Below are 17,641 nucleotides of genomic sequence, written 5' to 3' on the forward strand. Positions count from 1 at the left end.
TTTAGGAAAAGTACTTTTCGCCAGATTGACTATATATGTGGATGACCTATTGATTGCTACTGATAACTGGGAAGAACATTGTGACCTGTTAAACAAGCAGATTAATGACTTTAAAGTTAAAAAGTGTGAATTTGTGAGACAAGAAATTAAACTTTTAGGACACATAATAACCACATCTGGGATTGCCAAAGCTCCAGAAAAGCTTAATGCTATTGAAAAGTGCCCTCCTCCAAAGAACAGGAAACAATTAAAAGCGTTTTTAGATCTTTGTGGGTTTTACCGCAAATTTGCGAAGGCACACATTTGAATGGCTTGTTGAAGAAAAATAATGTATATGTTTGGACATCTGAATGTCAGAAAGATTTTTAAAATTTAAAAACTGAGTTAGTAAGGGAAAACATTTTACATCTCCAGTTTTAAGTGAGCCATTCCACATGATTACAGACAGTAGTGCTTATGGTATTGGTGTTGAAATATTTCAGGAAAACACAGAATCTGGGGAAACAGAACATAGGACCATTGCTTTTGCTAGTAGGACTTCATCTAAATATGAGAAAAACTATACTATTTCATAGAAAGAGGCTTTAGCAATCATTTGCGGATTAAAGAAATTTGAGAATTATTTATGGGGACATAAAACTATAATTCATACAGACCACAAGGCATTAACCTTTTTGAGAAACTGTCGACTGTATACCGGCAGGTTGAGTCGATGGGCCCTGTACTTACAACAGTTTGATTGTCAGATATTGTATATAAAAGGTAGTGACAATTACGTAGCTGCTGCTTTATCACGATTGCCTGAGGGTAAGAACAACTTATCGAGGGAATGTAATGAAGACGGCAAATTTCATATAAGATACAGTATATTAAAGAGGTTCCAGGTAGGAAAAGAAGTGAGATTCCACCAGAATGAGGATGAAATATGGAAGTCAGTGAAATTTAATTTTAGTAACCCTAATTTCCCACAAATCAGTAGATTTTACAAGATATTTAATGGAGTTTTATACAGGAGAAAGAATACCAGTACTGAAGAATGGAAGGTGTGTTGGCCTAGGCAATTTGAGACTGTAGTGATTGATTATTTTCATCTTGCCTGAGGGCATTGTGATCCCAAAAAGTGTATGGAAAAGTTAACTGATGTGGTCATGATTAATGTAGGTGCTGCTTAGAAAATTTCTAATACAATAAGATCTTGTGATGTATGTCAGAGGGCAAAAGTAACAGAGTAAATCAAGGTCTCATGCAGAATACAGTACCAGAGGACACATTAGACTTAGTGTCAATGGATTTGTATGGTCCTTTACCTAAGACCTCAGGTAATTGGTCTTACATTGTTGTAGTGTTGGAAGTGTTCTCCAAATTTATTAAATTATATCCAATCAGGAAAGCCACCGGTAAAGCAGTCTTGATGACTGAGTATTTTAACACCATCGGTAAACCTAATGCAGTTTTGTCTGACAATGGACCACAGTTTATCTCAAAAATCTGGACAGAAGGCATGAAGCAACATGATGTTCAAGTTAAATATATTTCAGCTTACCACCCAGCTAGTAAACCTGTCGAGGGTATATGTGTGAATTAGGAAGGTTAGGTAGAACCTACTGTCTCCATAACCATAAGGCCTGGGGCAGATTTATAACTGACTCTGAAAAGACCATGAACACTTTATACCATGAAACCACCGGTTTTACCCCTGAAGAAATTCTGTTGGACCGTAAAAGTAAAAGTATTGTTGAAGAGATCTTGCAATTCCCACCTATTGTAGGAATTAACCTGCATGAGAAAAAAGAGTTAGTTAACAAGAGAATGAAAGAGAAAGCGGCTGCTAGATCTAAAAGACATGATGATAACATTAAAACAACTAAATTTAAGCTTGGAGATTATGTTTTAGTGAAGACCCGTGAAAAGTCTAGTGAAATTAATAATGAAATTTCTAAGTTCCAATATATTTACAATGGGCCTTTTGAAGTGCAAGGAACTCCAGACGAAAATGCTTGTTTTCTTGTGTGCCATAGGTCAAGGAAGCCTTTAGGAGTTAGAAATATAGTTGACCTGAAGTTGTATGACCACAGAAACCAATGATGAATGAAATGTGGTAGCCTCAGGAGACATGCACTCTTTGCATTGTCAAGTGTCTGACGAGCACTAGGTACCTCAGTCGTTGCCAGCACTACTTCCGTTTCTTTTCGTGCTGTCAACCTTCCTCTTCATCATTCAGAACTTTTACTATCTTCTTTCCTTCTTCTCTATCAGAGTAAACTGAAAAGTGTGGAAATAAGGTAAGATAGTGTGTATTGTTTGAGGACAAGTAAATCAATAATTAAATTGGACACGCTAGAAAATTACCAATAGGAATGTAAGTATTGTGGATATTGCAAAGAGAAAATGTAATGGAAAAGTAAAGAGAAAAGTATAGATGAGAAAAGAACAGGTTACTGGAAAAAAAGCTAAATGAATGCCATAATATGAGTAAATGTAAATGTCTTTGAAAAAAGGGGCAAATATGGTGTTGAAAAACTGTATGTATGTTTAAAAATGAGGAGATTAACCTGACTAATGTATGTGAAATAAATGTGAGAGGTATGTGTCTAGTGCCACCAAAAGTGGGCAGAAATCACTTGCAGTAGGATGTAAAATTATTTTTCTGATCTTGACATATCTGATGACCTAAATGTGTGGAAAAATAATTAAACTAAATACTGACTTTAAAAGATATATTACTGAGTAAGAAAGTGGGGAGAAAAACCACAAATCTGGGTCTCTCAAATAACTCCTGAACATTGTCATTATACCAAGAATGTCATTTAAAATTTCCTTGATTAATGATGTGTATGTTACCTGATGTTGTCATGGTGTAAAGAAAGGTTCATTATTACCAGTGTCTAATTGCTGTTTCAAAGTTGCAGGTTTTGTGTTTTATAGCGTTAATGCAATTTGTACCAAATATATGACATAATGATGAAAAAACTTAAAGATTATGACAATAAATTACTCACACTGTGAAGGCAGCAGACGATCAAGTAGGTAAAAAGACTAGGGCTAATAGAAATCCTTGGGTAACAGAAGAAATATTGAATTTAATTGATGAAAGGAGAAAATATAAAAATGCAGTAAATGAAGCAGGCAAAAAGGAATACAAACGTCTCAAAAATGAGATCGACAGGAAGTGCAAAATGGCTAAGCAGGGATGGCTAGAGGACAAATGTAAGGATGTAGAGGCTTATCTCACTAGGGGTAAGATAGATACTGCCTACAGGAAAATTAAAGAGACCTTTGGGGAGAAGAGAACCACTTGTATGAATATCAAGAGCTCAGATGGCAACCCAGTTCTAAGCAAAGAAGGGAAAGCAGAAAGGTGGAAGGAGTATATAGAGGGTTTATACAAGGGCGATGTACTTGAGGACAATATTATGTAAATGGAAGAGGATGTAGATGAAGACGAAATGGGAGATAAGATACTGCGTGAAGAGTTTGACAGAGCACTGAAAGACCTGAGTCAAAACAAGGCCCCGGGAGTAGACAACATTCCATTAGAACTACTGATGGCCTCGGGAGAGCCAGTCATGACAAAACTCTACCATCTGGTGAGCACGATGTATGAGACAGGCGAAATACCCTCAGACTTCAAGAAGAATATAATAATTCCAATCCCAAAGAAAGCAGGTGTTGACAGATGTGAAAATTACCGAACTATCAGTTTAATAAGTCACAGCTGCAAAATACTAACGCGAATTCTTTACAGACGAATGGAAAAACTGGTAGAAGCGGACCTCGGGGAAGATCAGTTTGGATTCCGTAGAAATGTTGGAACACGTGAGGCAATACTGACCTTACGACTTATCTTGGAAGAGAGATTAAGAAAAGGCAAACCTACGTTTCTAGCATTTGTAGACTTAGAGAAAGCTTTTGACAATGTTGACTGGAATACTCTCTTTCAAATTCTGAAGGTGGCAGGGGTAAAATACAGGGAGCGAAAGGCAATTTACAATTTGTACAGAAACCAGATGGCAGTTATAAGAGTCGAGGGGCATGAAAGGGAAGCAGTGGTTGGGAAAGGAGTAAGACAGGGCTTTAGCCTCTCCCCGATGTTATTCAATCTGTATATTGAGCAAGCAGTAAAGGAAACAAAAGAAAAATTCGGAGTAGGTATTAAAATTCATGGAGAAGAAGTAAAAACTTTGAGGTTCTCCGATGACATTGTAATTCTGTCAGAGACAGCAAAGGACTTGGATGAGCAGTTGAACGGAATGGACAGTGTCTTGAAAGGAGGATATAAGATGAACATCAACAAAAGCAAAACGAGGATAATGGAATGTAGTCAAATTAAGTCGGGTGATGCTGAGGGAATTAGATTAGGAAATGAGACACTTAAAGTAGTAAAGGAGTTTTGCTATTTAGGGAGTAAAATAACCGATGATGGTCGAAGTAGAGAGGACGTAAAATGTAGACTGGCAATGGCAAGGAAAGCGTTTCTCAAGAAGAGAAATTTGTTAACATCGAATATAGATTTAGGTGTCAGGAAGTCGTTTCTGAAAGTATTTGTATGGAGTGTAGCCATGTATGGAAGTGAGACATGGACGATTACTAGTTTGGACAAGAAGAGAATAGAAGCTTTTGAAATGTGGTGCTACAGAAGAATGCTGAAGATAAGGTGGGTAGATCACGTAACTAATGAGGAGGTATTGAATAGGGTTGGGGAGAAGAGAAGTTTGTGGCACAACTTGACTAGAAGAAGGGATCGGTTGGTAGGACATGTTTTGAGGCATCAAGGGATCACAAATTTAGCATTGGAGGGCAGCGTGGAGGGTAAAAATCGTAGAGGGAGACCAAGAGATGAATACACTAAGCAGATTCAGAAGGATGTAGGTTGCAGTAGGTACTGGGAGATGAAGAAGCTTGCACAGGATAGAGTAGCATGGAGAGCTACATGAAACCAGTCTCAGGACTGAAGACCACAACAACAACATGTTGTTGGGCAGAAAAACAAGACAAAAGAATAAAAATGCTGTGGTCCTGAAGTTGAGGACAACCAAATATGCTATGTGAGCAGTAGCCAAAGAACTTGCCATTGTGGGGGCTAGGAGTTGGTAAGTGTTCACGAACTTAAAAGGTGTTCTTGGTATTTGAGTATAAAATTGTGTTTTTGTGCCTAAATATTTATATACAAAGACTGCCACACCCATAATGAGCAGAATGTGAATTTGTAATCGTCCTTTCGAAATACTTTTTGTATGTGTAGAAAAATGTGTTTAATTATTTATAACATGGACCGCTAGTGCTGAGGCAAGCAGTGAAGCAAGTTAGGTTTTTTGACCAATGTGTTATAGAATGACTATTCTTACTGAAGGCAGTGAAAAAGTGTTATAAAATGTATTTCGAATCTTGTTCAAATACTTGTAGATGTTTTCGAGTCGAGGGTTTCTGCAATAACTTAAAGTTAAAGATTGGTTCTGAATATGTTATTGTGTTTATGTGCAACAAACACTTTGGACTGCTATTAATGAAGAACAGCCTTGAAGCTAATTATTTAAAAAAAAACGGCCGGAATGCCCGTGCGGTTCTACAGTCTGAGCCGAGCGACCACTAAGGTCGCAGGGTCGAATGCTGCCTCGGGCATGGATGTGTGTGATTTCCTTAGGTTAGTTAGGTTTAATTAGTTCCAAGTTCAAGGCGACTGATGACCTCAGAAGTTAAGTCGCATAGTGCTTAGAGCCTTTTTTTTAAAAAAAACCTTGTAAAGTTACTTTGGTATTTAAAGAGTCAGTTGGAAAAGGTTCTCGTAGCTGTTTGTGTAAATATTTGTGCATATGTGGATGCAAATTGAGATTTTCAATATTTCACTAATTGCTGGACCTTGTGAAATGTACTGTGATCATGAGTATGCTTGTGTGTCTCTGAAATTTACATTCCTTTAAAAATATTGAAAGACAAATTTCTGTTTTGTTAAGTGCAAATGTTCTGTGCTATTGTGTATGTATTATTTTGTTATAATTTTATTTGAAGGCTATTGCTATTCGACTAATCTGAAGATTAATTTGTATACTGTTTGTCTATTATTTGAACTGTATGTGTATGGAATGAACATTCTTAAAGATATCTTGTGTAATGATGAAAATTAGTTTCCTTAAACCAGTGGGAAAATGAAAATTACTGTAAATGTCTGATTTTGAAAATGATTTGGAAGAAATCTATGAAATTTCTTATTGTATATACTGTATGTTTGTAATATGTTTTTTTTTCTCCCAACTGAAGTCGGATGGTATAATTTTTTTCTGTAGCTAACACAGTATCCCTTATGGGAAACTTCTACGAATCATGGGGCATGTGCAACACCACAGATCTAATAATACTCTACTGATTTATTTTGCCTTTTTGTTTTATTTAATGTTACATCGTTGAGCTTCTGTAAATATGTTTGATTGAATAGATAACACAACATTGTATACTCCTTTCTTTGTTAAAACTTTGATGCCATGATTTGATTCTATGCAGTGTAGTATATCTGCAATTTAAATTCTTTGTCCCATTTGGAGGGGACAAAACTTATTCTATACAATTGCAATTTCTGTGTGAATAATTTTTGATAGAAATTCTAATATGTGCAAATGTTCTGTTTTATTTAATGTGTTTGGTTGGTGTTATGTAACCTGCTGATCCTCACTTAGGGTTCTAAGTTCTTTAGTATATAAAAGGTGTAGTGGTTCCCCTCGGGGACGGAACTGTGTAGTGCGCTCAAATTGTGGTTGGCCTAGGTAGGAAAGGTAGATCAAGAGTCAGTCAGGGATGAACTACCAAACTATGCACTGCCATGTAAAAGTTGTATATTGTGCTGGTTCCGAGAGAGGCTTTTTCTGCCACTTTGCAATGCCTCGGATGGATGGATAAATAGCTGGAACGATTCTGGAATTGGTATTTATCATGGCCACCAAGAAGGGCCAGAGTCCAGCAAGTCTGCCTGCAAATCCACCTACCAACATGCAATTGCCACCACATTGGGCAATCACTGTAAAGGAGTACTATAATAATGTACAGTGAACGATCAGCTTATTGAGTGTTTTAGTGTGCACAAATATAAGATAACATAACTGAATTTATGTACCTACCTTGAATTTTTCCCTATCACAACACCTCTCAGGTTCCTCTCCATTTGAACTATGATTACCGAGTGTCCTATTTTGTTGAAAAAAATGAAAGCCTCAAAGTTAGACACTTAATTACATAATGTTGTTTGATCTTTGATGAGAAGGGAATTATTCAGGTTTACTGTGGATTTAGTGAAATTGTGGGAAGCAGTAAATGTAGTTTTGTGAAGTTTCAAAGTCACCTATCTAATCATTTACTTGAAAGTAGAAGACTGTGGTAATAAAGATAATTTGCAATTTCTTTTAAAAATTAAAATTCTTAAAACTGAGGCTTATAAAGTTTTGCTTAGTTAATGATCGTAGTGCCGCCTGTAGTAAATTTTAAAAGGTGAGTCAGTTTCTTGTAAATTTGTCAACATTGTGTCTCACTGCAGCAAAAGTCGTGAATTGGAGTTGTGGAAAGTTAGATTTGCTTGATAAGCACTTGTGTCTTTTGGGTACTGAAAGTGCATATAAATAGTGTAATAAGATCCACAGGTTATCCTTTACTACTATTTATGAAAACTATAATTTCCTTATTCAAAAGACAGTGAGAAGTAACCTGTTAGTGAATTCCAATTAACTTTCATTTTCAAATAGTAAAGTATTTAACTGAGAGAGACTTAACCTGTTACCAGCTCATGATTTTTCAGTGAATAACCTTTATAATTCTACACTCCTGGAAATTGAAATAAGAACACCGTGAATTCATTGTCCCAGGAAGGGGAAACTTTATTGACACATTCCTGGGGTCAGATACATCACATGATCACACTGACAGAACCACAGGCACATAGACACAGGCAACAGAGCATGCACAATGTCGGCACTAGTACAGTGTATATCCACCTTTCGCAGCAATGCAGGCTGCTATTCTCCCATGGAGACGATCGTAGAGATGCTGGATGTAGTCCTGTGGAACGGCTTGCCATGCCATTTCCACCTGGAGCCTCAGTTGGACCAGCGTTCGTGCTGGACGTGCAGACCGCGTGAGACGACGCTTCATCCAGTCCCAAACATGCTCAATGGGGGACAGATCCGGAGATCTTGCTGGCCAGGGTAGTTGACTTACACCTTCTAGAGCACGTTGGGTGGCACGGGATACATGCGGACGTGCATTGTCCTGTTGGAACAGCAAGTTCCCTTGCCGGTCTAGGAATGGTAGAACGATGGGCTCGATGACGGTTTGGATGTACCGTGCACTATTCAGTGTCCCCTCGACGATCACCAGTGGTGTACGGCCAGTGTAGGAGATCGCTCCCCACACCATGATGCTGGGTGTTGGCCCTGTGTGCCTCGGTCATATGCAGTCCTGATTGTGGCGCTCACCTGCACGGCGCCAAACACGCATACGACCATCATTGGCACCAAGGCAGAAGCGACTCTCATCGCTGAAGACGACACGTCTCCATTCGTCCCTCCATTCACGCCTGTCGCGACACCACTGGAGGCGGGCTGCACGATGTTGGGGCGTGAGCGGAAGACGGCCTAACGGTGTGCGGGACCGTAGCCCAGCTTCATGGAGACGGTTGCGAATGGTCCTCGCCGATACCCCAGGAGCAACAGTGTCCCTAATTTGCTGGGAAGTGGCGGTGCGGTCCCCTACGGCACTGCGTAGGATCCTACGGTCTTGGCGTGCATCCGTGCGTCGCTGCGGTCCGGTCCCAGGTCGACGGGCACGTGCACCTTCCGCCGACCACTGGCGACAACATCGATGTACTGTGGAGACCTCACGCCCCACGTGTTGAGCAATTCGGCGGTACGTCCACCCGGCCTCCCGCATGCCCACTATACGCCCTCGCTCAAAGTCCGTCAACTGCACATATGGTTCACGTCCACGCTGTCGCGGCATGCTACCAGTGTTAAAGACTGCGATGGAGCTCCTTATGCCACGCAAACTGGCTGCCACTGACGGCGGTGGTGCACAAATGCTGCGCAGCTAGCGCCATTCGACGGCCAACACCGCGGTTCCTGGTGTGTCCGCTGTGCCGTGCGTGTGATCATTGCTTGTACAGCCCTCTCGCAGTGTCCGGAGCAAGTATGGTGGGTCTGACACACCGGTGTCAATGTGTTCTTTTTTCCATTTCCAGGAGTGTATATCAATTAGGAAAGTGTTTGAAAATAATACTTAACCTATATCCAATTTATGATTCTGCAGTGAATATTAATAGTAATGTTATAAAGACCATTTAGTTTGAATAAGCCCTGAGAGTAGTAGTGTGTTTCGTGATCTGTTATATTTACGCAAATAGTTTGTTCTACTCTGTTAGCTTTCAATCTTAAAACATATGCTGGTGTGTGGTAAAAAATTAGATTGTGTTTGTCCGTTAAAGTTACTAATAACTGTTTTCTTAAACTAGAATGTTAATCATTCTCTTGCCTAATTAGGCTGGCGACCGTTTCTTTTATTCTTCAGTGTAGCTAGGTAAAATATTATTTGTTACTGTTTGAATATTTAAGTAATTCTGACTTTCACTTCCGATAAGCCACTTTCGTTAGGTACAACGTGGTCAATATAACAAAATTCCTCTCAGAGTGTAACACTGCTCTGTTGCGTTAGGCCATAATTGCTTTAACAAGATAGTTTTATTTCACAACCTGCCTCCAGCTTTAGGGTTACGGTGCAGCAGTAGCACACGGTAGTGTTAAAAACTGACTTCTTACAAGAAGCATTTTACCCCAGACTATGTTTTCAAAGTTAAATTTAATGAAATTTTACGTAGCCACCCAAATATTATTACCGTCTACACGTATAGTTCTAAGCAGGGAGATGTTTTCGGTTGTTCTGTCGTGTTCCCTGACATTGTCCTCAGGATAGGACTCCCAGAACAGTTTTCAGTTTATTACGCTTAACTGTTTACTATCGTGAGGGCTATGGAGCAGATGAGAAGCCGTCGTAACAAAAAATTTATCATCTGCTCTGTTTTTCAAAGAGCCCTTCTCGGTCTTGGACAGATGTACCCAGCAGATCGGATGGTGAAACGGGTACAGGACGCTCTCCTTCTCTTGTGCAGGAATAACAAGGAAATTTAATTTTGCTGTGTTCCAGGGCACATAGGCATCCAGGGAAACGAACTCACAGATGCTGCTGCTAAGGAGGTTTGCTCCCTTCCTCCTTCTGCCCGCTGTTCAGTCCCTCTGCGGTCTGTCACTTCATTTGTAACCAGGAAGACTATGTGTTGGTGGGAGTCCCAGTGGCTGGAAGTGAGGAACAATAAACTTCGTTGCATCAAGACTTCAGTGTCCATGGATCACCTCCTTCCGCTCGCAACAGTGTGAAGAAGTTGTCCTTACTCAGCTTAGAGTTGGACATTGCCCATTGACACATGGCTTCCTTTTACGCCGGAAGGAGCCCCCAGTATGTCAGAGATGTGGGACACAGCTGTCACAACGACATCTTTTAACTGAGTGTGTTTTCTATGACGACCTGAGTGTTGAACTGGGTGTCCCACAGGATCTTCCCTCTATTTTAACTGATAGCGAGGCGAGTGTTGTTCGTGTCTTAAAATTTTGTGTAGTGTCCGGAATTCTTCCAAAAATACTTGGTGTGAGATCATAATGTGTCCAAGAGTGGCTGAGTCACGTATTATTTCTAAGTCGTCATCCAGCCACGGTTATTTGTCCCTTTTTAACAGCATCCTTACAGGTATTTTATCTAGGATTTATGTAGTTATCCCGCTGTGCCTCGCTGGGCTTTTATTACGAGCTTTCATCAAAGTCACCTTCATCGGGTTGCTTTATGTTTCCTGTGGTGGGATCAAACGTAGTTTTCACATTTATTGATCTTCTTCCATAGATTGTGAAAATCTTCTTAGGTATAACATTAAGGCAAGATCGCTGATGACCTAGCTGTTTAGTGCCATCCGCCATAAATCATCATCATCATCTGAGCCAGAACCGTGCCTCAGTAGTTTGGGGGGTATGATAATGTACTCACGCTGATGTCTTGGCAACGAAATTCGCTTAATGTGAATCCAATGGAACCCATTTACGTCGCTATCAGGTGTCATCACCAAGTACGCAAATCAGCGACCCTGTGTTTAAGGAACCTCCGAAAACCTACCAACAAACTGTCGAATCCATTATCGCAGAATCGGTGACGTATTGCCTTCCGAAAATGTTCCAACGAGTTATTAAACCGGTGGTCATAATATTTTGGTTCCTCAGTATTGGTGACTCACAAAAATTTGCTCTGACAGATCCACTATTGGATTTTGTCACTGTCTGTATCTATTTTGCTCGAAAATTTGTCAATAGGTCACGACGCTTATGATTCTCATACTGATCATATTTGAATGTAATCTTCATGTTTGTCTTTGAATCAACAAATCTCATGCAGTCAGAATCAATAAATCTCGTGTAGTCAGAATTTTCTCCTTTAACCTACACAACTCCCCTGAATTCCTACTCGTCATTGTTGTGGAAAGGAAACAATGATCAATATAGGTTGCATTGGGGCCAAATTAATTCAGCGTCTTTTCTTCTGTGTAAGTGATGTGCACAGCCATGAATGTGGTATACATCATAGCTTCACTCTGGTCCTAATTTGCATGTTAGTCAGGGACACCTACATGCGACCGTGATATCCCGACTGAAATACAGAATTTGTTTTCCTTGACGCCCACCCATAAAATTATTTTTCTTGTCTTTCGAGCATAGTTTTTTTTTATTTTTTTTATTTTAGTTTGTGGTAAGTTCTTTGGTACCAAACTGCTGAGGTCATAGGTCCCTGGACTTACACATTAGTTAATCTGACTTAAAGTAACTTACACTAAGGACAAAAGACACAGCCATGCCTAAGGGAGGACTCGAACCCCCGACGGAGAGAGCGACGCTAACCGCGGCAAGGCGTCATAGACCGCACCACTACTCCGCGCGGCGAGCATGTTTGGCGGTAGCTTTTAGGTACTAGCGCCTTCAAACTAACCCCTTTTACTAGCGTCGATAACCTCTTTAACTTTGCGTGACATTATGATTTTTGAACGGTAATTTTCTGGATTTAAATTCTGCATGCAAAATGGGGTAGATGTTTAGGTTTGTTTTCCTTCTAAAGTGTTTTCGTTAGGGTTATGTCACTGTTGCATAAACGCTGATGTGGAGCAGGGCACGTTTATTAAGAGGTGAAGATCTCAGAGAATCTTGTATAGTCAAGGAGCATGTTGTCAGCAAAGACGAAGACTTCACGGGAGATAAAAATGACTTAAGAGTACCTCGGAGCAGTCAGGACGGCATGTAGGTGATTAGTACCCATCGGTGGTAGATCATGGACAGAAAGTAAGCACACTTGAAACTAATGAGGTAATGGAGGTGACAGATGGTAGCTGGCCGTTGTGGCTGAGCGGTTATAGGCGCTTCAGTCCGGAACCGCGCTGCTACGGTCGCAGGTTCGAATCCTGCCTCGGGCATGGATGTGTGTGACGTCCTTAGGTTAGTTAGGTTTAAGTAGTCCGAAGTGTAGGGGACTGATGACCTCAGATGTTAAGTCCCATAGTGCTCAGAACCATTTGAACCATTTTTTTACAGTTTGGTAGACGACAGGTGGAACACAAGTCACCCAGTCGTTGCCTTCAATAGGCTCCTGAATCGCGAGTCACGTCACCGGTTATCGATATAGGTGACGAACGACCACAACAAACGGCGATTGCTCTCCTTACAGAGATAGACTGAAGGAGAGAAGAAAGTATGGAGGAAATTGAAAAGCAAGTTCTGGAAGCCGAGAAGAGAAGGTAGGAGAGTTCAAAAGAACTACGTAAACAAGTAACCGATCATACTGACGAATTCGGGGGGTGGAGTAACGTAATTGGCACGAATGAGTGCGGAAACGAGACAAATAGCACTTTCTGCGAAAAGAGACGCGTGCCTAGCTAGGATAGAAGCAACAAGAGCCAATAAAATGGCTCTTGTTGAGGACGGCAGAGCAAACCACGAGAAATATATAGTGAACAAAAATGTTAAGACCTTGTGTACAGCATTGGGACAGGGACAGAATGCGGTCGAGCTGAACTCAAACAGGATAACAAAGCTGAACTATCGGTAGCTCAGATTGGGCAAACGCTCAGAGCTGGGGTTTAGGGATCAACGTATCAGATCCGACACTTTAATATCGGTTCTTGAAGGTGCGAAAAATACCGATGGGTTCCACATCGAATAGCGCCACTTAAAATATGTGCGGGGACACGGGTCCGCATTCGAGGATTAATAGCAGAAGCCATTCCGGATACATTTAATGATGATCCAGGCCGCTATGACAGTAACTCACGGCATATACTAACCAACACATGGAGGGAACAGCTGCCGAAGAGATGTACTATGCCGCGGAAAACTGTCGATCCTATGATGAGTTCAGTGAAGCATTTCTCGCCACGTATTGTTCACGAGAAAAGCAAGACAGTCAATTCCTAGAGGAACCCTGCTGCTCATCAGAAGTAATTCTGTTTTGTTTTTCAAAGCTCCCGACACAGTATCAACAAATGTTAGTAGGAAAATGCTGAGGCAGTACAGAAAGATTCAAGACCTTACTGTGTGAGTCAGAGCTGATGTATGAACAACAGAACACCAGGTGCAAGAAAACAGGTTAACAATCAGCAACGCCGACAGGACAACGATGGGAGAAACGAAAGAAACAGACATCCTCGAGTGCTATGGGGAAGAGTAGGGCAGCGAGAATATAGGAACTACGGAGACCAGTCGAACGAACAAAATAACACACGAAGATCTAACCAAAATTGGCGAGATCAGCACACAATCAATAGAAGGTGAGCGGCTGGTGTGGACCTAGCCGAAATCAACAGGAGGGCGAGGGAATTGAGATCTGAGGTCACAGCCCGTATGAAGGACCGCGAAACCGAAGGCCTCGCCTCAACCTGTAACGCCGGAAATGCATATCCTCCTATTTCCATCTATTGTACTATAATGTTTTTTCCTTATTTTGTTACCTGAAGATATGACATTTCTGTGTCTTTATATATTGTAATTGTAATTGGTTTACTACATATATATATATATATATATATATATATATATATATATATATATATATATATATATGCATTCATGTCTATGTATAATTGGTTTGTTTTGTAAATGTTATTTGTATTTTTACGCTGGGTATGGCCTAGGGAAAACTATGCTATCGAACGATTACATCGATAGGTCCTGTGGAGAAGTGTTTAGGATCTTTGGTAGTGTTAACTCTGCCGCATGGAGCGCGGGCAGAGAGAGTCTGGCTGGAGTAGGGCGGTGGAGCAGGTGTGGTGTGTGACGCTCCCGCGAGTTGCCGCGCTTTCGGGGTTTGGCAGCATGTAATTGCGCTCGACTTGCTATGATAGTTTCTCACACGGTGTTGCGGACGGGAAGCTTTAGCTGGCGCACATCAAGAGCCCATTTCGCCTGGTGACAGTGTCGAGAAGAAGGCGCGCCAACATCCAGCTTCTGCAACAGCGACGGCCGACAATGAGTGACTTTCGCCACCTCCTCGACCGACAACTTCAAACCTTCAATCAACCAACAAGGAAGACTGGAAGTACGTAAGGTTTTAGAACTGTATGGCAGACCTCAGCTTTTAAAATTGTTTCATTTGCCTCACATAATTACAGCAACTTAGCATCAACCTTTGTTGCTCATTGTCCCAATTGCATTACCAAGCAGGGTCCCTTCCTTTTCCGGAATGAACCCGAGTGTCGTTGAAATTCAGACGCCAGCATTAAAGTAATATTATTCGATTTCACTGCTTTAATTTCAAAGTTCAGTTAAGGCATTCATAGCTGGCTACAATATTTAGATTACACAAGCACAAATTAAGATTGCGAGTTTTGTTACCATATTTTAGCTTACCTGTGACTGCAGCTCAGCTTGGTACGTACTAAATTTTACTATTGTTAATTGTTCTGAATCGTTTAATTCAAGTTCAAAGTTAAATCTCTTATTTCTAAATTGCGTAGATTCAAGTGGCTTTTGAAATAATTGTTGAGGTAGCCCAAGACTAACCTTATTTTACTGAATTTCGTAGTGCTTCAGAAACAAAGCTCACTACTAATTTCAGTCACTAAATTAACTTTCAATTTTCCGGTTTCATTAATTCTTTTGCTAAATTAAGTCAGAGCATAGCGAAATTTATTTCTTCTGACAAACATTCAGTTTTCACACAACACGTGTCAACCACCAGTTGCCACGCTTTTAGTGCTAATTATATGTACAATAACCTTTCTTTTTCAGTTATTATAGCAGTTGCCCATAGGACTGGTGACCGTAATTTTCCCCAAATCTCAAATATCTAATTAACGCCAGTTAATTGTTAGCGTAACGACCGCAGATTTACTTTCTTTATTAACTTTACCCCTTTTCAAAATTAATTTCCACCAATTTCATTTGCATTTCTCCTTTCATTTAGATGTAACCCTTTCCTCCCCCTTTACCGACTGATTAACTTCGGTGACGATTGCTTTTGCCAAATTTCCATTATGTACACGCGGTTTAATTTTTCACTGTCATTAAGGTCGATAAGTGAGGGGGAGGTTACAAACTGACACCAATGACGAGCCCTAGAGGTCCACAATTACTCAGCTAATAATTTCAGAAAAAACTGGATTCATGTAATCTGGTACGAGAATATTCACGAGATATTAAGAGAAGAAAAAGAAGAAGTTGCAGGGACGAGATGCGGACTGTACTTTTGATTACTGTATGGGATGTTGCGTTGCGTAGCCACATAAGAGTCACTTCCGAAGAGGTATTCGACTGTTGTACAGAGAATAGAATCTGGACAGCACTCTCTACGAAAAAGACGAAAATCAGAGGTGTAATTGCTCGAAAGGGCACAGAGATCAACCTACAGACGAGGACCGAGTTTTTGTGTCAGAGGGCACCCTCTAGAAACAAAATATCTGCGGGAGCCGAACGTAGCAATCAATGTGGTTATTGGTATGAATTTCTTGAGAGAATATCACGCGATACCGAGCCTAGGTAGAGGACTGGTCACCTTAAACAAAGGGATCGAAATTTTAATTAAATTTGACGAACAAGCAATGCGGGCACGGTTGCCGGCTGACAGTCTCATTCTTTCCTACACTCAGGGGCAAGATAAAAGGGCCAATCGATCAATCGGTAACATTACTAATGTTGCTAAAAAGGAAGAAATCGAGAACAACGAACAAATAGAGGAGATAATAAGAACAAGGAGGACTCTTTGCACAATACAGAGCCGAAGGAGCAGCTCGAAAGCGTGATGACGGCGAACAAAGAAGTGTTTTTGCCTAATCCCGGGAGAATTAAGAATTTCATTTACCGATTCAGAGTGAGGCCCCACACGAAGTTCTTCGCCCCTCCTTGAGCAATTCCTCATATATGCCGAGACAAACTAGCACCTGAAATCTCTGAAATGCTAGCATACGGCGTAATATGCTCAAGAGCCGATGAAATCGGTACACCTGCCTAATATGGTGTAGAGCGTCAGCGAGCACGCAGAAATGCCGCCGCACGAAGTGACGTGGACTCGACTAATGTCTGAAGCAGTGCTGGAGGGAACTGACGCCATGAATCCTGCAGGGCTGTCCATAAATCCGTAATAGTACGAGAGGGTGGAGATCTCTTCTGAAACGCACGTTGAAAGGCATTCCAGATATGCTCAACATCATCATGTCTGGGGAGTTTGGTGGCCAGCGAAAGCGTTTAAACTTAGAATAGTGTTCCTGGAAACACACTGTAGCAATTCTGTATGTATGTGGTGTCGAATTGTCCTGCTGGAATTACCCAAGTCAGTTGAAGAGAGTCCTAATGTGTAGTAGGCAGACATCTACCCAGACCATCACACAGAAATTCCAAACTGCAACAGGATCAACTGCAAGTAGTACGACAGTTAGGCGGGAGGTGAGAAAACTTGTACTTCATGGTCGAATGGAGAGGCTGCTCATAAGGGACACATTATGCCGGTAAATGCCAAACGACGCCTCGCTTAGTGTAAGGAGCGTAAACATTGGACAATTGAACCGTGGAAAAAGTAATGTGGAGTGACGAGACACGGAACACAATGTGGCGATCCGACGGCAGGGTGTGGGTATGGCGAATGCCCGGTGAACGTCATCTGCCAGCGCGTGTAGTGCCAACAGTAAAATTCCGAGGCGGTGCTGTTATGGTGTGGTCGGGTTTTTCATGCAGAGGGCTTGCAGCCCTTGTGGTTTTGGGTGGCACTGTCACAGCAGAGGCCTACACTGACGTTTTAAACACCTTCTTGCTTCCCACTGTTGAAGAGAAATTCGGGGATGGTGATTGCATCTTCCAACACGATCGAACACCTGTTCATAATGCACGACCTGTGGAAGATTGGTTACACGACAATGAGATCCCCGTAATGGACTGGCCGGCACAGCGTCCTGACCTGAATCCTATAGAACACCTTTGGGATGTTTTAGAACGCCGACTTCATGCCAGTTCTCACCGACCGACGTCGATACCTCTCTTCAGTGCAGCATTCCGTGAAGAAAGGGATGCTATTCCCGAAGAAACCTTCCAGCACCTGACTG

This window comes from Schistocerca nitens, chromosome 3, assembly GCF_023898315.1.
Source record: "Schistocerca nitens isolate TAMUIC-IGC-003100 chromosome 3, iqSchNite1.1, whole genome shotgun sequence".
Lineage (NCBI taxonomy): Eukaryota > Metazoa > Arthropoda > Insecta > Orthoptera > Acrididae > Schistocerca > Schistocerca nitens.